This window comes from Coturnix japonica, chromosome 2 (assembly GCF_054131305.1).
Source record: "Coturnix japonica strain WE chromosome 2, WE-NBRP24, whole genome shotgun sequence".
In the NCBI taxonomy this organism is placed as follows: Eukaryota; Metazoa; Chordata; class Aves; order Galliformes; family Phasianidae; genus Coturnix; species Coturnix japonica.
Genome location: NC_140664.1, coordinates 87,601,941 through 87,623,261, shown reverse-complemented (window position 1 = coordinate 87,623,261; position 21,321 = coordinate 87,601,941). Strand labels below are relative to the sequence as shown.

Sequence of the window (21,321 nt, the reverse complement as noted above, 5' to 3'; positions counted from 1 at the left end):
CTCATTGCTGAAATCGTTTTAGCCATCTGCTAACTAGCAGAGGAAGATCTGTGAGAGACTTTCTGAAAGGTACAAGAAACTGTTATAATTCAAAGGGGGTGATATTTGGCTTATTTGATAAATTAATGTTATTCATATAGGTGGATCAGAGGTTACACAAATAGAACACCATAAAAGGAAGTACATAATTTTTCATTCGGTTCCTGACTATGAAAGTCTGAAACAGTGCCACTATTACTGAGAAGCAAAGGTACGTGAGAGCCAGTGCTTATCTTCATAGTCTGAGAAGCAGTATTTTGCTTTCAGGTTTTGCTGAAAGATATATGCCAAGTAAAGAGATGTGTAAACATCCTTTTCACACTAACGTCACATCTGTTTTAATTCAAAAAACCAACAAAACAAAGAACCACCACAGGAATATTAGACACGCGCATTTGCTTTGGAACCTGAACTTTCAGATCACAGTCATGCTGCATTGTGGCTCAATATCTAATGTATCCTTCCCTTTCCCCTATGATGTTGGCCTGCTCTGTTTCACTAAGAAATGTTGGCTTCTACCGTAAAGTACTGGAAGACAGAAGAATATCTCCTTAGAGTTTCCCCCACCAGCAGTCACTACTGACTAGCAGAGGTTTCTGTACATCACTTTTGCAGAACTTTGAAGGGTTCTGGCTATGAAGAGAAACAAACATTGTTAACAGGAAAATAAGACAACTGGGAGCATTACACTGAGCTAAATCATCCTGTTATAACAGTACTATAGTACTGCAATTCAGCACCAAAAATAATGAGGACATTATTTCATCTAGTTTATTTTCAACTGACATAGGGCATTTTTATTTCTGTACTGGGTCTAAATTTGATCGAGCAAAAAAAGTATGTAATCTACTTGGTTCTTTTTACCCCTCTGCTTCCCCTTCCCCCCTCCCATACAGGAGAGGAAAAAATACAAATAGGGATATATTTCTGTACCTTGCCATCTTAAATGAAACATTTCTATGTCTCTGCTATTGACATGATAAGATAAATGCTGACAGCATTTTTTGCTGCCTCTCAATAGTTGTCATGTTTTCAGTGATATCTGTATCAATCAAAGCACTCTAGAGAAATGTTCTGTGTCCCTACTGTATTGCACTAGAAGGGATACCTTTTTTACAAAACTCCAAAGAGCTCTGTGCCAACCCATCTGGGCAGCCTTCTAGCACAGCACAGAATGTGCTTAGGATTTATTAGCCCCCTGGGTGACACATGGCCACCTCATTAACAGGAGCAGGCAGGCAGTCTTTATCTGCTGCCCGCAGTATACAGGCTGCCCACTGCCTCTTCAGTTGCACTGCAGGTTCTAAGTACCAGTGATACTTTGGCCATGGCAACATTTTATCAGAAAGATTTGGCAGTTCATTGGCAGGCCTCTTGCTGTCTGCAATGGCAGCTGGCAAGCTGCTTGCTACTCAATAGAACACTATATAAATAAGGCACCGAGTAGCTGTGGACTAGCCACATATACTACCAGAAATGCAGTGTGCCACTTCTGTTCAGTCAAATCATTCATGTGGTCTGCCTGAGCTGCTCCAGCCAACAGTCTGTCCACAGTGGGCAGAGAAACTAGAAAGCCAGTCTCCATTGTTCAGCACATGGGATAGGCTGAATGTGCTCTGAGGACTTTTATGTGGGTATCCCTGGTGGACCACTGAAGAGACCTTCCGCACACCACAACACAAAATTTCTACACAGATGCAGTAAAGTTTGGGCCCTGAAATCTGGAAAGGTGGCAAATGGTGAAGAGAGGTTGGACACAGAGATTCCTAGGATTGTAAATTGTGCTGGCTGGATTTGATAGATTTGATGTGTGAATGCCACTGCCTTTCTGTATGGACCAGTTGCTGCAGAATTGGGCCTTAGAGCTCTTGTATGCCCAGCCGCAAACTGCTACCATGACTAGGTATGCACCAGAGAAGACAAACAAACATAAATGATCCTCATGATACTTGAGGTCCCTTCCAACCCAGGTCGTTCTGTGTGATTCTGTGATAAAAGGTTCTCCATGTGTAAATATTTGGGTATAGGAGATCGATCTCTTAGTGTCGCAGCAGAGTATGGAGAGAGAAGCCTATACACTAAGTCCATCAGGTCCCCAGAAGGCCTAAAATACAACCCTTAATGCAGGAAAAATTGTACCATTCACAGTTTAGGAGTCACAGGATACATAAAGTCCTATTATCTCACACACTGTATCCTGTACTTCAGCGGCAGATCATTCAGGTTGATCAATCTTTGCAAGGGCATGTATAATGTGAGAGCATTTATTTTATTAAGTTACCCGATTAAGAATTATTCATTATGAATTAAATAACAAATAAGAATAAATATGATTAATTAAACACACAGGTGCAGAAACCTGTCAGACAGGTGATAATGGAGTGAGGAACAAAGACTAAAAGACCAGAACAGCTCAGCCACTGGATGACAAGCCATTAAAAATTTGCTAAGGCACAGTCTGGAAGAGGGTCAGCCTGAACCTCGTAATTGATAAGAAGATGTAAACAACACTGTAATGAGTACTATCAGATACTTGAAGGACACTGTAGACTTTGCAAAATTTATTATAGAAAGTCATGGGGAAGAACCAAAATCAGAGATAATAAGGCCAAAGTGATTCAGGGAGATAGAGCACTGAGAAAAGATAACAAAAGGCGATAAAATAGAGGCCACGGGCAACTTATCTGTAGATAGAAACCTTTGTCTTAGTCTTATTTTTTTCACCTGCCAAGGTCGCTGTATTACTCTGTCTATGCATAACTTGTTTCTTAATATCTCTAATGTGATACTGAAGAGGGGCAGCATTCCCTGAACCATGGTGTGAAGACAAATGAACATGGCAGGTTTGCTGGCACATTTTTTAGAGGGCTGTGTCAAGCAGAGCAAGATAAACTTTTTCAGTCTCAATAGTCTCAAACACATGGCCTGATTTTTTTATAGTCCTGTGTGGAACCAGGAATTGGACTTGATCCTACTGCGTTCTCTCCAAGTCAGGATATTCCATAATTTTATGATTTTATGAAACCACCTGTATTTTGGGATATATGAAGCTCCTTTCTCCACAGTCTTCCAAGTTTTGTCGTCTCACAAGAAGATCGATAGCTCACTCCAGGGCAAGGCACAGGAGCAGTTTAACAGTGTGAAAAACTAGGAGTCTTCTACTCGCATTTTCTTCCAAGCATTTGTTTAGCCAGTAGTATGTACACAGCCTTTGTATGCAATTGAAGGTTATCAGAAGTTTCTTGAAATGACATCTGAAATTTTGCTTTAGGCTTAATTGTTTTACATTAAAATACATTTTTAAAGACTAGATATAGTAACCATATTTCTGATAATGTAAAAAGTTATTTACAAGTATAGCTGTACTGATAAGCCAGAATAATGCTGCATGACATTGACATATATGTCACCTCATTTGTAATAGCTGCCATGAACAGGCCTGCTGAAGTAAATGGTGGATGCAGCTTGGCATTTCTAGCTTGAAAACCATAATGAAGGATTTATAACTACTGCAATTTTCTAATGCTGCTCTGGGATGAGGAAACAAAAATAATAGCTTAAATAACAATGTAGTAGAAGTATTCTATAAAGGGAAATAAAATCATTAACTCATTCAGTCTTCTCAGAGATTGTGGCAATGTAAGTCTGATCTTATCATACGGTCTGCACTTTGTGTGCAATCTTGGAAACAGTTAAGAAAATGAGCAAGGACATGCTATGCACTTCAAAAGGCTCCTTGGGAACAGACAGCAAAGAATGTAAGAGTTTAAACAAGTTCTGTGTCATTTGTTCAGCTAATATCAGAGCAATTAATGCAGAACCCTTTACACAAATAATAATTTCTTAATGTTTGTGCCAAAAATTAAAGCCAATTCTTATAAATTGTCACTTGAATAAAAACAGTGTATTTTTAGAAATAGCATCTTAAAAGTACCAGATTGTGTGAAGAGCTTCTTTTTTTTACCTATGCTGTTGTGGGGTCATTTGCCACCCACTCATTTCTGTAGGGTCCAGATCCAGACAGTACTTGCCCAGTCACACTCAGGACTGAGCCCAGATTGTAATATATCTCCAGGATGTGGTACACTCCTTCCAGTACCTGAAGGGGGCCTACAGGAAAGCTGTCGGGGGACTGTTTACAAGAGCATATAAAGACAGAATCAAGGGAAATGTCTTTAAACTGGAAGAGGGTAGAATTAGACTAGATATTAGGAAGACATTATTTACTGTGAGGATGGTGAGACACTGAAACAGGCTGACCAGAGAAGCTGTGGATGCTCCCAGCCTGGAGATGTCCAAGGCCAGACTGGATGGGGCTTTGCGCAGCCTTGTCTAGCAGGAGGTGTTCCTGCCTATGGCAAGAAGGTTGGAATGAGATGAAATGGGGTACCTTCTAACCCAAACCATTCTATGATTCTATGATTCTATGATTCTATGATTCTATGATTCTATGATACTATGTTATGCTTTTAGCAGCTCCCAGCTAATGTAGGGGCATACCCTCAGTAACACCTCTTCCAGCTTTTTCCTTCAAGGTCGCCAACTGCACTGTCTGTACTTCTGCTCTGAACCCAGGAAGATAAAATCTCCATGAAAGGAGACTCAGATAGTATATCAGTTAATTTTTCGTTGGAAGGATATGCAAAAGCATAGTTCTTGTTTCCTTCAGTTATCAGTCTCTGCGCCACAGATGGACCTTACAGGTCTAATGCTTACATGGGTAATAAAGCTGGTTCATGATAATGTCTGCTTAACCGCAACCCTCTTTTGTCCTCATGATTTGCACGCAATTATCCTACATGAAGTTCTGTAAACAAGCACTAGGGCACTGTTGCTGTCTTCAGAAATACTTCTAGGGCAGCAATGTAAAACCTTTGAGTCAAAATGCAGAGAAGCTAAAGTACAGCATGAAAAGATTCTTCTGTGTACAGATAGACCTGCAGAGTTGCCTAAGCTTTGGAGAACAGAAAATCCAAAGTTCTCAGGATTACCTCATCACAGAAACTGCTTCTCTATAATTTTATATAAGACATTAAGTTGCACTGTGGATGATGATGTATTTTACAGAATTATTTTTCATGGAATTTGGATGTTTGATGATACTTGGAACCAAGTTTCTCTCAACAAAGTATATACTGTACTCTCAGCTAGGCTTGATCTTATTGTCCTTGTAGAGCAGTACTGCATGAAAAGCAGACTTCTTGGGCAGTTACCAGCACCCTAAGAAACCATCTGACACCATGAGCTCCTTCCGTATCTCATCCTTGCCTGTCTTTTGGAGATAATGACTTCTCATTGTTGTGATCCTGGCTTGAATTCAAAGCAGTGATCTGGAAATGAAAGACTGTTTCCTCTTACCAGACCCAGAATTCACCCAGCCTTCATCTCAGGGATGATGATGTTCAGTAGTAATCATTTAATTCTGTAGATTTCTATAAACAATGTTAATGATATAATTAGAATTCTCAAGGATAAAAGGTAGTACTCCCATTTCAAATTGTCACATTAAATACGCTTGGCCTGTTTCAACTAATTGAATTAATTTTCTGTTTCATGGGAAAACAGAAAGGATCTGAGACCAGAGATTATTATGACGCTACTATCTTTAGTTTAGATTTCAGAACCAGACGATCCTGCCAATTATTCTGACTAAACTTGTCCTTCTCCCTTGACAAATAGTATGTCTGATGAAATTAATTTCTTTTGTCATGGACCAACTTAAGCCAAATTCACAGTATAATTTTAACAGGATTTATTTTTTAAATAATAGAGTGAAGAAGTTTTTAGAGGTGGACACTGAGGGTTATTCATGTTTCACAACTCTGAAATATTTTATCTTGTTAATAAATTTTTAATTTATTAATTAGTTTTAATTACAGACTTATTTAGTTTTAAAAGAGACTCTGACAAGCATGCTTCCTTCATTTTCCTGACAATTGCTCAAAAAAGACAATCTACATTCCTTTAAACTCAGTAAGTATGCTTCTCTTATATGAAAAACTATCACTGCAAGCTGTGCCTAGTTCTAATACCCTGTACAGATGGAAGCTTAGTGCTCCAGGAAATGGGGAATTTAAATCTGTGTTTATCATATTGCTACTCAGAAGACCTAAAGATGTGCAATGGTCCTCTGATGCCTACATTAACCTTTATGAATACCTTAATCATTTTCATTTATTCACTAATATTACTCTTTAAACTCATCATGCTGCTTTCATGATGAGGGTGAATTTTTACGAAGATGTGTGGAGTAAACCATGGCAGTGCAAATTCATAAAATTGCTCAGTGTTCCTAGTTAATTTCTTAAGATGACCATCAAATTGAGTATTCATTACATTATAGTTAGTCTGCCAAAGCATAAGCAAACAAATAAAAACACTTTTTGGACAAACTTTGATACTATCTTAGAAATAAAATATTCAGTAGAATAGAGGACTCAAATACAATATCATGCAGCGATTCAACAGTGGATAGTCAATTTTAAAATTAAATAGATTTTAGTTTGTGTCCTGAATTTCAGGAAAATAGAGTTCTGGACCTTTGTTTTATTTCCCCAGAGCTTTCCTAGAAAATAAACTGCATTGAAGATGTGGAGATTTAAAATAGGATCAGTAGATAATTATTGAACTATACAATTAGATCTGTGAGCAAAAATAAGATATATGCATAAAATAATCATGACTAAATTGCACTGAACCTCCTGAGCTTTACCAATTAATTGTTCAGGTAAAACAAATCTGTTTATGACCCCTGGAGGTATTAATTTTACAGCAGTCAACAACTTTCACATTTGTTGTCAGCCCCAGCAGATCAAGACACAATCACAGTCCTGGTTGGCTGAAAACAGAAACATTTACTTCATGTTTTAAACATTATTACTAGAAGCCATTAAATGAGTGGCTTTCATCTTGCATTGCTAAATCTGCAGTTCCAGCAAAGCATCTGTAATGAGTAAGTTATTTCCACTGAACTTACAGGCTGATGTAACAATCCTAACTTGGATCACCCCACTGATGCCACGAAGTTTTCCACTGCATAACAAATTTGCCTTCTTTTCACCCCATACCACTCAGCGTTTCAATCTTCAGACTGTAACCGTTGAGACTTGATTTACTGTAATGTCTATCCTGGAGGAGACATCTATTGATCTGGCTCTGGCCAAGGCTGAAATCTGATGACGATAAACTTCTTGGTGCTACATATGAAAGTTAAAAAGACAACATATTGATTCCTGTTAACAGATGCTAATGGTATTAAACACTGTTTGAGCTGTCTCCACCAGTTGCCCTGCCTTGTTTTATTCAGGTTCTTGTGCTGACTTAGGTTAAATGTCATTTGGGCCAGTTATGGCCATTCTGTATATCGTTAACTGAGTCTCAGTCCACAACGGCCCTACAGATAAACGTGAACAAGGAGTTGGACTGAATGAATCCAGAGGTTCCTTTCAATTTAAATGATGTTATGTTTCCATTATCTAGAGTATTCTTGTCTGAATTTTATATTTATTTGTCCATAATTATATTTATTTCCATGAAATCAAATTCATATCACAGCACTATAGTCTTAAAGAGCTGTTAAAAGTGTATTACATCTTCATTATATATTAACTGTGCTGTTTCCTCCATGAAAAAAATTAAAGTTATCATACCTTCTGGTAGAACAAACTAACGAAATGACTGTTTCTTTCTCTGCATTCTCTGCAATTATCACTAATAATAAAGTCATATGTGAAATCTGGAGAACTGATTAAGATCTCAGTCTTGTCAAAGGACACCACAGATATCACAAATTGAGTGTAAATAACACTTTTCTTCTGTTATACTAAGTGAAATCATTTTACTTTTTTACTCTGACAACACTGGACATTAGTAACTGAGGTTGGTGAACACTACAGGATCTGCCAGTCATATTAGTCAGAACTTCTGAATACATTAACTTTGGCTACTTCCTTTCACATATAGTTTCTGTAAGCAGTAATGGTACTGTACATCATCTATCAGACTCCTTGAGGTCAATTTTGTGAAATCACTGTCAATACTACTTCAAGTACTTAACTTTATTTTAACCAATAAGTTAAGTTTCTTTGCCTTAAGAAAAATCAATAAAACAATTATGTATCATGATGGTTTTTAGATATCTTAAATTTTTCTTGGGTTTCGGATGTTCTCAGTAGAAAATAATTTGTAATTCTCATATAGGTAAAATAATTGTTATCATGTGCTTGAGTGTGTTCAAAGATTGGCAGTAACTCTTCAACTTTTCACTGACCAACTACACGCAAATAATCCTCAAAGAAATCAATTGTTTTGATTATTTTAATATATTTTAAAACATCAAAAAATATTACGAGGATTCATGTCTATCTTGAAAGAGCAACATGTTTGTTGCAAGATTTTGATAAAAAAACAGGCAGCTTCTGAAATGAAATGATTTTTCATGCAGAGAAGTTGCTTCTTTTTATTGTCTGGTAAAACAATCTGAATCATTTCATGGTTTATTTTTGCAGTTCTTCATTCATGCAGTAATCATCTACTTTAAATCCCTAACTAACTGATGAAAAAACAGAAAGATTATCACACTTTTATGGAGCCCCATTGAAATTCATATGCTAAAGGGTTCCGCTGTAGTGCAGGTAGAGAACAAGATCCTGCGTTGCTGAATCAATGCTAAATGTGCATTGTCCGATGTAAATCCCAGGGGAAACATACTGCCCACAGGATAGAGGAAATAAATACTGCAAAACTAGGGTGCTTCTTAACTCAGTTCAAAAAAGTTTACAGTCTTTGTAGTTTTTTTTGTTTGTTTTGTTTTGTTTTTGTTTTGTTTTGTTTTCCCAGCAAACATGGCAAAAAAGAGGAATCCGTATTTCCATCATGAAAATACAGAATTATAAATGTCTGCTCTTGGAAATTAAGTGAATCTGTGAATTTCTTTGGGTGTAACAAATGTGTTAAGACAATAGCAGTAATAATTGAAGAAGATACAGATTTTTGCAAAGAGGCTACAGAGCTTTTCCTGGTTCACATGAATTTGTAGTCAGAAAAAACATTCTGTCTATGAAATTTCCCATATGAGCTAATAGTGCCTAAAAGCACTATTTTAATTTCACAGGTAACTGATTCATGTTTATTTGGATTTTCTTTATCTTTACTTGCTATTTGTACAGATGAATTTAATTAGACATAGGAAAGAAATTGTATGGGAAACTGGTAATCACAGCCTGAACCTCTGATTAATTATCTGAGGTAAGTGTCAGGTCAGCTGTGGGAGCACAGGTGAGGGTGATTCAGCTGTGCTCCCAGAAGGCGTGGAGCTTGACTCCACCTCTCTTAGACTTCATTTAAAGGCTGACCACCACTAAGGCAGAATCTCTTTGAGATTGCTTCTTGGTGGAGATTGGATAGCCAGCCTCAGCATTCATATTTTTTCCTATATATATATATATATATATATAACCTTTTGGATATCTGTCACCATCCTTCTTGTATTATTACCATCTTTTGTATTATTCCACCTTATAGAAATATATAAAATAATTATATAAATAAGGAAGAGTCTGACTTGATTAAAAAAGGAACAGAAGAAACTGTTCTGACAGTGAATGTAGGAAATGTGTGATTTACTTTTGACAGCATTTAGTTTTATTTATTTAGTATTAATAGAGGAGCTGGCCCATAAATCTTGTGATGCACCAGGTTGTAAGGCCTGTAATTGCTCTGTGGTACAACAGCTCATCTATAGAAAAAAATAAAGAGAACAAATAAGCACTTGTAGCAGGTGAAATCTACTGAAAGAATAGCTCTTTTGATATTAGATAATTTGGACAGGGTTAAGTACCATAATGTTTTAATGCCACGAAAATACAAATAAAGATGAAATAGCATTTAGGCACTTGTTGACTAGTGGTAATACAATTAAAATGAAGGTGAAGCTGCTAATGAATTGCTTCTGGAATGTCTTTCCAAGATAAAAGCAGTGTTTGCTCCATCTTGAGCTGTTGTTCTATAACACTTGAACTATTTTCATTGCTGAAATCATAGTAATTCAAATTCTTTTTTTTTTTTTTTTTTTTTTTTAACTACAAGTACCAAACTTATCTAATAATTTTTACAGTTTTTGGAACAAAATCTAATAAACCAGATGAATCGTCAAATAAATCTCCACTAATCAGTCCCACTGTAAAAACAAAGAAACAAAAAAAAAAGCCACCACATTTCCCCTATGAGAAATTATATCTTTTTAAATGCATTAGACATAGAAGGTTATTACCTTCAGTTTTAAAATCAATCACTCTTTTATCAGTTTTACTTTGTTAAAAAGATAAAAGTAGTAGGAAGATTGTTTGAAGTCTCCTCCATACAGAATATCAATATTTCAGAACCGTACTTTAGAAAGGGATGTAATTTTTAAACAGATATCGTTCTTCTGTATACCATGCTTTTTCCTTATGGAAACATTTTTACTAGCAATTTTCATTTTTATACAGCTATATCTCATAAGTTACCTACTCCAGATACATTTGTAGACGTCATACTTAATTCCTAACATTGGAACAAGTTGAGATATTTTAATGCTCCAATAATCTGTGTGTCAATGATTTATGTAACCACACTACTATCTTCACTTGCCAATAAGCAAAGCAACCAAGTACCTAACTCTGATAAAGAAAAGGCACTTGGGCTTTTTGAAGGAATTTTTTTTGTAAGTAAGAAATTTCAAAGTACCCAGGAGATGACATAACGTAACAGGATTTCTCTTTACCAGTAGCTGCTCATAGTGAGAGTTTCACAGGTCAGTAAATAATAAAGGAATTTGTATCCAGGTGGGAACTCAGAGCGTAGGAAAGGATCTCAGTACTGCTTCTAGTTTATGACATCAGGGAAAAGCAACAGACATCCCAGATAGATCAACGTAACAGACTGTGGAGCCCTTTCACAATTCCCAGCACAACAGAAATTCCAATGGAAAGCTCTAATGCCAATGCTTAGATCATAATTATGTCTTAGACTTCCTGGGTGTGTTAATAAAGAAAGTATGGGAATGAAGACATGATCAAAAGACACTTTCTTATATAATAAGAAATGAAAAATAGAATTGATTGCATTGAAAGAATTGAAAGCAATTGTTTGCTGAACAATGCAACTATAAAAAGAAAATAGATTCCATGTTAAGAAATGGCTGTGAGAAAAAGATGAGGAAAATTATCTCTTTCTTTTACAGTACTCAACAAGAGGGGAACAATTTCATATAGCATCTTTAAAATGTTCACACAGCTTAAAAAAGTGCATTTTTATCCATTAAATGCCCTTATCAAACACAGATTAATGTGTTTGTCACTCAAAATAGCTCTTCACTTTACCACAATATAGACTCAGTGGCTCTGGTATCATAAGAGTGCTACCAGTGCCCAAGATACTTATTTCCTTTCTGTTTATTAAACCATGATGATTACAGTAATGGGGATGCAAATCAGCCAGAGTCCTCCTGGAAAATTACCAATCTTCCACAGTCCTTGCTGGTGCTGCTTGGCTCCTGCTCCTCAAAGAAGTCTCCCTGTTAGCTTATCTCACTCTGTGCTGGAATGAGCAGTCTTCCTTATTTTCCTTGGAGGCTATCCTAGCCCTGTCCTTCTCATCTTAGAAGAACAAGATGTTATAAAGTGAAGTTCAAAGAAATTTAAAAAAAAAAACAAAAAAAACCAACACACAAAAGCACGAATGACATCCATTCCAGATTTAAATAGTATTTAAATAAAAGGAAAGTTTATCTAATAAAATCCACGCAGTCCCAGAAAGAATCTATGGGATAGCTGCTTGGAGTTTGTGAGTATTCTTTTACATTTCATAAGAACAGCTTTCCTATGTTTTGCTATTTGATTCTTACAGTTTTAAGAATTGATGAGACATTCTCTTCATGGTGTTCTCTCATAGTCCTTTATCTTTCATCTTGTTAAGTTACTTTCTGGCTTCTGGCTTTCTGCTGCTGCATATGATATGCAAGTTTATATGAAGATAAACGTATAGAGTTAGTATTTTACAGTTTCAAGAGAAATGGCAATAAGAAATCCCACAAATCTCCGCTGCTGAAGATACAGAGAAGACATAAATACTCAGTATTAAATATTAAGTATTTGTATGCAGAGGTGGAAGAACCCACTTCATATCATGATTATAGCCTTGATTAGGCACATTGGCATTTGGAATCCACGTAACAATACAAGGCTTTGTACCACGGGAAGAATGCTAGAAATGTGTCTATTGGTTAACTGACTCCGTATATAATTTATTATTCCTCACTGTTCTGCAGAGCTAAAGCCAAATTAGAGCCTGATATCACCATCATTGCAGATAGTCCAAACATGGTTTGTCATTAGAAGTGAAATCCTCTCAGCGTTTTCAAAATGGCACACACACTATAAGTTTACATTTAATAGTCTTAGACAGAAAATGAGCACAGATAAAATAGGGGACAGGCAAAAGTTACAGTGCGAATCAAGCTTCCTGAAGACTGGCCTGAGAATGATTAAACCAGTACTCTGTTTTGTCAAGAGATTTTTAATATGTAGGCGTAACAGGCATGCGTTGTTCACAATTATTTAGGCACTTAAATACTTCTGATAAAGAACTAAGGCTACAACAGGCTGGAGAAAGGAAAACACAGTAGAAATAGGAGCTTGATTGGTGTGAGTGCGGAATGAGGGTCAAAAATATCAGATTTAAAAGAAGAAAGAGGATGTTATTAGATGTTATTAGATGGGGTAGATGGTGGTTGATCTCCCTTCCTCATAAGCAAGGACTGGGATCTGTATGAAACTTTGTGTCCCTAGAGCAGTGCTGTGTAACTTTTAACCTTTCTACCTGCTTTTCTTCTATAAATTAGACCACTAATTATGTCTTACAGGGATTCTTGCTCACTGATATGAATAGACCAAATATATTCAGGAAATGAAGGCTGTGGCCTACTCACTGTGTCTAACACTAATGTTCACATAGGTACACAGGAGTACACCTCCTGTTGGAAGAGAGATGGGAGAAAACTTAGAATTTCTGCAGTGGCTCCTACTTACTCAGAAGCAGATTCTCTTATCACTCCCAAAAGGAAGATAAATGTACATACACATGCACATACAAACCCGAAAGCCAAACAGCTCAGTCACATATTATTTGACCTGTTCGAAAAATTCCCTTCCAGTCTGCTTCCTCCGTCTGGGAAAGAACAAAAACAGTCCTTCATCCTCTTCTATAACAGCGTGAGGAGCAACTAGGCATCCTTCAGTGTGGTATTGATGCATTTGGATGCTTACTTGAGAATCTACAGCGCCTGGGAGAACAGCTTTTGAAAAAAGCTTTATACTTTTAATAATTTCAACTGGGGGTTTAGATTCTGTGTTCATCTAAATCCAATTTATAGACTGATTTTTTTTTCTTTCTTTCTTTCTTTTTTTTTTTTTCTTTTCTTTTTATGTATTTCTTTTATCAGAAAAAGCAAGGATCGCTTCTTTGACTAATGTCTCAATAGTGTTAATTATTTTTGTCTTCTTACAAAATTAATCCAACACTGTCATATTTCTTACTAATGGGAAATATTGCAACCTTCATTAGACAAGATTACATTCCATTTTAATAGCTGTAGAGACTGACAAGCAGATAATGAGATTGTTTGGATATTTTCCACCTCTAAACAGAACAAAGTTTGCAAAGAGGTATGTATCGGAAGGGATTTGGAAGACAGCTAAAATCAAGACTCTTGCATTCCCTGGCCTGATCAAACAGAAGTAGTTTTTCACACAAAAGTGCTGATAAATATTTGAGAAATTGCTGGAAAAGGCAAAGCAAACTAAGAAGAATTAGGATGACACCTTATTCCAAGACATGATATTTCTCAAGCCATATAATTGCATTAGATTATGCCTAATCTTGTATGAATACAAGTGATATAAATTTTCTTGAAATTGATATTGATACAAAATATTGCTTGATGGGTGGAGTTGACTGCAAGACACTAACCACAGAAGACATACATCATATACGTTTAAAAATAGGTTTCAAAAACGTGGCTGCAAGTCTCTAAGTCTCCATCAGATACCTAGATATACCAGTGAACAGCTCTGAGAAAGCTCTCAGCGGAACTTGAATGCTTACTCATTCAGTAGCTTAATGCTTTAAATAACTAAGGATGAAACATGACATGTTTATTCCAGCCATCATTTCAGAAGATGCTCTTTCCTTTTTCGTCTGATTATTCCACAGTTTAATGGTTAAATAGCTGATTTATGAACAGTATTTGACTTTTATTTCTTGTGCAAAGATTTTATTGTATTTTCCATTGATTTGCAGCATCATTATGAGCCTTGCTCTTGTACTCTCACTTAAAAGCAGAAGATAACACATAATTATGTGCACTGTTGATCTTATCTCTGTTTTATCACAAAGGAATAAGCACTCAATACAACCATGTACGAAGTACTTGGATGAAACCCCAGGCAACTGAAAACATCAGATGAATGCATCAGCATTCCACATCTATCTTTTACTATGAAGGTATCACCATGTTTAAACAGACACTTCAGTCATTTAAAACTCTGGTAACTTTCAGCGCCCAAACTGTGCTTTAGATGGATAACCTTATGAGTCCCTTACTGAGGGACATAATTGAGTGGGGAAGTATTGGTGGTATGTGGATGGTTGGACTGGGTGGTCTTGGAGGTCTTTTCCAATCCTGGTGATTCTGTGACCCCCTGGAATAAGGCTGTGGTGAGGTGGGGGTCAGCAGTGACAGGACAAGTTAGATTACCTGAACCTCCCCTGGAGCAATTTCAGCTGGGTATTAGGAAAAATCAGAAGTTTATGATTGAAAAAACCAGTCAGGCATTGGAACAGGTTGCTCAGGAAGGAGGTAGAGTCACTGTCCCTGGAGGTGTTCAGGGAATGTGAAAATGTGGCACTTAAGGATGTAGTTTAGTGGTCAGTATTGCTGGTAGATGGATGGTTGGACTAGATGATCTTGAAGGTCTTTTCCAACCTAAATGATTCTATGATTCTATTCTATGAACCCTATTAGTAATACTATTTATTTATAAATTGAAGTCCCTTGTCAGAGCATGAAATTGATACCAGTACTTCTTCATTACAGACCTGGTCTGGACAGCTTACAGGAGAGCATAGTCGCAAGAGTGTTATCCAGGATGGAAAAAAATGCATATATTATGCGTGCACTGTCTGGCAAGGCTCCCTCTCTCCCTTATAACAGCACTAAGGGCCCCTTTCAAATCATGCAGGAAGGGAAATATTAATTATTGTTGTTTAAACTGAAGAAGGGTAATTCCTTGGATTTCTAAATTACATACAAAACTGTAAGATTTAGAGTGAGGTCCAGATACAGACAGCTTTTAGTATTGACGCTTATTAAAATAGACCCCAAGAGTCGAGATAAGGCTGTATGCACATTGCCTTGAAACAGAACAAAGATTGCTGCAATTTATGTAGAAAATGAAATTGTTAGCCAATCATTGATGCAGTTGTTTTATGTTCTGTAATGTCTTTCTCTTAGATTAATACCAAAAGAACACTAATGAGATGTATCTAAAACAAAGAAGAACATAAGACAGAGGGAATAGAGAAAGGCAAATCAAAACACACATTTGTGGCTTTAGAACTCTGGCTTTCTTGGGTGTCTTTCAGCCCTAGGCTCAAAATAAAGTTCATTGCTGGCATACATGTGTTTACTGGGAAAAAAATTAGCAGATTTATTTATATTGGGCCAGCCAATTCACACGTAGTTGAATACACATGATTCTGAGTATCCGTCTTCCAAGAGGAGTGAACCACCTTGATAAATCTTTCACAAATCTGGCACAAATTGTTGACACTTTAGTTGCTTTTGTAGTAAAAGCTGAGTGAAAAAATGGGTGTCTTGATCTGTAAGAATTTGGCTATATGTTGACTATGCATGACATGGAAATTCCCTTCAATCCAGTAAAATTGATGTCTACAAAAAAACACTGGGTTCTCTACACCAGAGCAGGGCCCAATACAAAATGTCTGAAAAAAAAGGTGGATAGTTGTACTGGATGACCTCGGAGGTCTTTACCAACCTTGGTGATTCTATGATTCTAAAATAGAAATGGAGTTGAGAAGATATAAGAAAGAAAGCCATTGCCCTAAACAGTGACAGGAGTTCACTGCCTATGAGATCCAACCCATTTGTGTCACACCATCTTTAAGTACAGATCTTTAGCCACTTGGCTCATGAATACTTTCACGGGAAGGGAAACTGGGACTTCTACAGAAAATAAACTTTTCTGAGGAGTAATGGGTTCATCTGTGGTACTGCTTTCAGCATACACTGGGACAATGAAGAAATCCCCTCAACAACAGCTATCACAATAGCTACAATAGCTATAACAATAGCTTTAATAGTTTCAAAAGCCTAACAGGGAAAACAGATTGCTAATCAGATTGCAAAGTGGATGGTACAAGAGGAAGGAGAAATTGTAAAGGCAAACCAGAAAAAAGCTTGAGTGGACTGAGAATCCTGGAAGGGAGAGAGCAATGGTTTGTGTTGCATTTGAAATGAAACTGGAAGTCATTGATGCAGAAAGATGTAAAGAGAAGCTGGCCATGATGACATCAGTTAAACATTTCTTTCTGTGGAGTCAGTGTCAAATGGTACAATTTAATGGTGTGCCTTTCTGCTGAGGAGATAATTCAATGTTTGTGTTAGATGATATCTGCTTGTCTATATTTTACTAGGCACGGTTAATTACAGCTAATTTAGAATTAGTTTTGTGAGCTGTTCTAAAGGGGCTGGGTGTTGTATGTGCATGTGCTTGTACCTTTCCTGCCTATTCAGGGTTGAGTAATGCATATGTAGTGCAGGAGGGGATCTATATGGAATGTAAAGGACATTTAGCAAAAGGAAGTACGAAGTGTGAGAAGGGACTCAACAGAAGTAATTCCTATAAAGGAGCATGTGCTAGTACTAGAGTTATTCTAAAACTAGAATAAAAACATAAGAATAAATCTAGAATACAAAGCTATGCCCCTGTGGATTTAGCCCTCCTTATATCCCAGCTTCAGTATCTTTGACATTAACATAACAGACAACAGGAAGCAACCAAATTTCATACCTCCGTGCTGCTCTTTGGAAGGAAGCAATTGTGCTTCTGCATGGATCTCTGTTGAACAAGAGAGAATTTGCTGGTAAACACTGTTGTAAATATATAACTGAATTGCTTTTCAGTGACTGCTTCAAAAGCAATATATGCCTTTAGCTCTGAGAGTAAAATGTTGTTGCAAAATAGTCTAATAAAATGTGTGACTTCACAGTGATTCTTGTAGCTTTTGTGTGTTCTACTGGGATTATTTTTAAAGAGTGAAACTTCATTACATTTATTAGCTCTTCAGCAAAGAAACAGAGGTAATTACAAAGTCCTTCTTAAGTTAGCATGTTATTCTGACTATATGTGGTAAACCTGCTGAGAATATCTTTGCTTCCTCAGATTTTCTTTCTGCTTTGGCATTCTAATAGAGAGCCGTGGTAAAATATCCACAGCTGTGCACGGTTAAATATTTCATGCTGAGTTATGGAGAACTTCCCAGTGTGTGCATTTTCTGAGAATTGTTTGTATAGTGCTTTTGTTCTGTTTGCAAACATTACTTTAAGACTTACATTAAGTCTGCATTGGAAATAAGCTTAAGTAAGTCTTCACATTCTTTATGATTTTCTCTAGATAGAGAAGAAGAGCTAAAATAGTTCCTGGGATCTAAAATTTGAAGAGGAGAGAGTACTATACGAGGTTGAAGATATCTAAGGATCTGGCCATCTCAAGTAATTCATCCTGATTTTTATTGGTTTATTCATATGTAATCCTGTAATATGTATCCTATGTTTGTTATAGAAATTAAACTATTCACCTCATACAAAGACTTAGAACTTTTTACTGTATTTTACTCAGCAACAACAAATGATATCTATCCAAGAAGACCCATTTTTGAGTAGCTTCAAATAATTTTTGTGTACTGGCATATGTGAAATTTGTAGCACTGTGAGGTTACCCCAGGGCAATCCTGTTCTAGAAGATATTCTGTGGTTACAGAAATTCTAAAGCTATTTAAACAACTGTTATCAGATGTGTTATGCACTGTTTAGGTAATTGCATTAATTTGAAACAGTGACTGCACTGGTACATTACATTTATGCTACCCCTTTCACTGTTAGAAAGCTTTCCTACAAAACATCTTTTCCTGTACACGCTAATTTACTAGGAGTGGTATTCACTGCCCCTATTAACTTCCTTGATTTAACATAATCCTGTGGCTGTCTCTGCTTTTACTGCCCTGCTAAAAGTTATCTTCTGCAAGGTGCCATCAGTCTGCAACCCAAATTCTATGGTGCATAGAATTGGTGAGGTAAAGGCTGAAGGCACTGCCAATACACAGCTGGGTTGGAATATGGCACATAATACAATGAATAATTTTGAGGGTTAGATTTAAAGAATCTGTCTCAATTCAGTAGGACAATGAGTAACTGGTTTATTTAACACAGTGGAAGAAACAACAGTTAAATACTTTTATATGTTACAGGTAGAATCCCCAATTATTTACAATATTGAACAATGGATATGAAGTAACTAGGACCAAATTAAGTTTGGAAATTAGAAGGCTCATTTGAGATAATCTAATTTATTTTATGAAGAGTTCTTGTAATGAGGCTCACTAACCCAGTAGGTCCCTTCCTAGCAATATTACTTATTAAAGAAATAAGCATTTCATAACATATAGAAAGAAGTTTATCTGTATTCTGTATTCTTTTTTTGTAAATACTGCTATGAAGTATTCCATAATATGCTTTATAAAATCTTCTAAATATTTCTCCTGTGCGTTTTGAGAAAAGTCCCTGTCTATCTGCCTACATCCTCCTTGGTCATCTCCTACACCAAGGAGTTATTTGGGAGCCCTCTCTGAGGGAGGATGAAAAGGAACCTGCTGAGCAGTCCAGAGAGATTCTCCACAGACCTCCCCACCTTCTGAATTCTGACAACCATAATCAACTCCCAGTGGAGGACACAAAAGAAAAGTGAGGCAAGCTGAGAAATACAGAATGGCTCAGTTCTTTGGCTGCATTTGTCAGATTGTGATTCAGAATTTAAAGTATAAAAAGTAAAGTTCCTAGTACCTTACCTTGTTGCACCATTAGGAACTCTCCACTCCTGCAAGTGAGGTTTTGCAAAACAATTCCACATCCTATCTGATCTTTACTAAAGATAATCAGTTTATTGCATATGCATATATATTGCATATACAAAGCTGTAATATTAATCAAAATCTGCCATTTTCACACTTTCATGATTAAAATTATACTATGTGAATCAGAAATCCATACCTACAAACATTCCTGAAATGAGAGATGTTAGAGATGTTACAATAAATTTCATCATGGATTTCCTCTTTGAATAATCATTTTGATTGCTGTGACAGGGTGCTCTGACATTATACATGATGTTTAGATCCCAGCAAAGTAAGACACGTATCTGAAAATCTGGAGCTGCAATACCCAAATAATATGAATTTCTGTATCTGATTAAGCAACTGCAAGAAAATGCATTACTTTCTGCAGCTATAGTTCTGGTGCTTATTTTTGAAGGACTGTTGACTGTCTATATGCATTGAAAAAGTCATACACATCTTTTGATTTGAAAGTTCAAAAATGACCATGAAAAACAGATTTTGTGGAATGAAAAATGAATCAGCTGGTCTCCAAACTAGGAAGATGCTGTAATTTGCTAAATTAGAAAAAGAGACAATAAAACATCTCAGAATCTTTTAAATCAATAAACTTATGTTTATTATTATTATTATGTTTTCCGCTGTTCTTTAAAAAATAAAAATATAAAGAATTCTATGTAACTTGCCTCTTTTTGTCTTTTTTTTCCTGCATTAGCAATAACTGTAACATAGGAAGGTAAATTTTCGATGGAGCGTGTCCATCTTTTTCACTGTCCTTCTTACTTGCATTTATTAATGAGTATATCCAATAAGTAACCACATGGAGATTTTACATATTGGTTATCATCAATAAATGCCATCATACTTTCTACAATCAATAGCATTATCATGTCTTAAATAACAAACCAGAGATAATTTGAATAAATTAAGATCACAAGTTATTTCATCTTTGGTGTAGGAAGCCAAATCACTAGTTGGTATACATGCAATAGCAATATGCAACACATAATTGATTGTCAAAGAATAATGATAAATAGACTGGACACTGGTAAAGAGAAGGGCAACAAAGTTCTTCTGCGGCATCATTTCCAGCTATGTACAGTCACACGAAAAGTTCCACTCAAATCAAGGTTTTGAAACAAATAGAGCATTGTCCATCCCTTATAACTGCAGAGGAAAATGCAAATGTTTTAATCAGAAATGCTTGCTCTTCATTCAGAGAAAATGTAATTTTGCTCTAGATTAGTCCTTGGCTGCTACAGACATGCAAATGCATGGAGAGAATTGATTACTTTTCCACAATCCCTTTATATCTTATATGAGAGACAGTGACAAAAAGACAGCTTATGCTTGTTCACGGCTGTTGTCATGTTTCTCAAAAGGAACTGAGATTATCCTGATTTATCAGGGCTGCATCAACAAAATTACTTTTGATACTGCTGAATTAAAATCACATATTAATACTAAGGCAAATACTGACAAAGATTATAATTGTTTAATAGATTTAAATTAGATCTCCTGTAACACATTAGAAGGTAAAGCAAAAAGAGTTGAATTAAAATATTTCAAAAAACTGGTTAATTCCTGAGATTTCTGCTCTAATATTAGGCATGGTGGTCAAGAAATACTGATCTGAATCTTCTGATGCAGAAAGATCTTGCTTTGACTCAGATCAGTGGATTTGAGGTTGTGACATGAAGTCTAAAATCACACCAGTGTTTCTGTAGTAACTACAATAATCTTCAAGCCAAATTTAACTTCTCAGAATAAGTAAACCAAAGAACTCCCAAGTCTGGACAGTACCAGACAGGGAAGACACACTAGTGGCATTTTTAAAGCTAACTAACTGGAAGCCACTGTTAGAGCAGAGATATCAGTCCCCCATAACCAGCCTGAATCAAATGTAGCAACATTATGTTTCACTCTTTGAACATGATGGGAATTACAACCTACTCAATGAATCATTCAGAAAGGAGAATTTCACACACAAAAAAATTATTCCTCTTCAAGGGAAAATAGAAAAGGCCATCAAGCCATTTCATTTTTGAGCATAGC

The 21,321-nt window shown here is 36.3% G+C and overlaps 1 long non-coding RNA gene across 1 annotated transcript in view; it reads left to right on the top strand.

Annotated features, from left to right (window-relative positions):
- Positions 1-19,819, top strand: part of LOC107309507 (uncharacterized) — an 80,383-nt gene extending 60,564 nt beyond the window's left edge. The window contains exon 4 of the long non-coding RNA XR_014942850.1: positions 17,772-19,819. This is a non-coding gene — a long non-coding RNA (uncharacterized LOC107309507). The remainder of the gene's footprint in view (positions 1-17,771) is intronic.
- Positions 19,820-21,321: the final 1,502 nt, after the last annotated feature.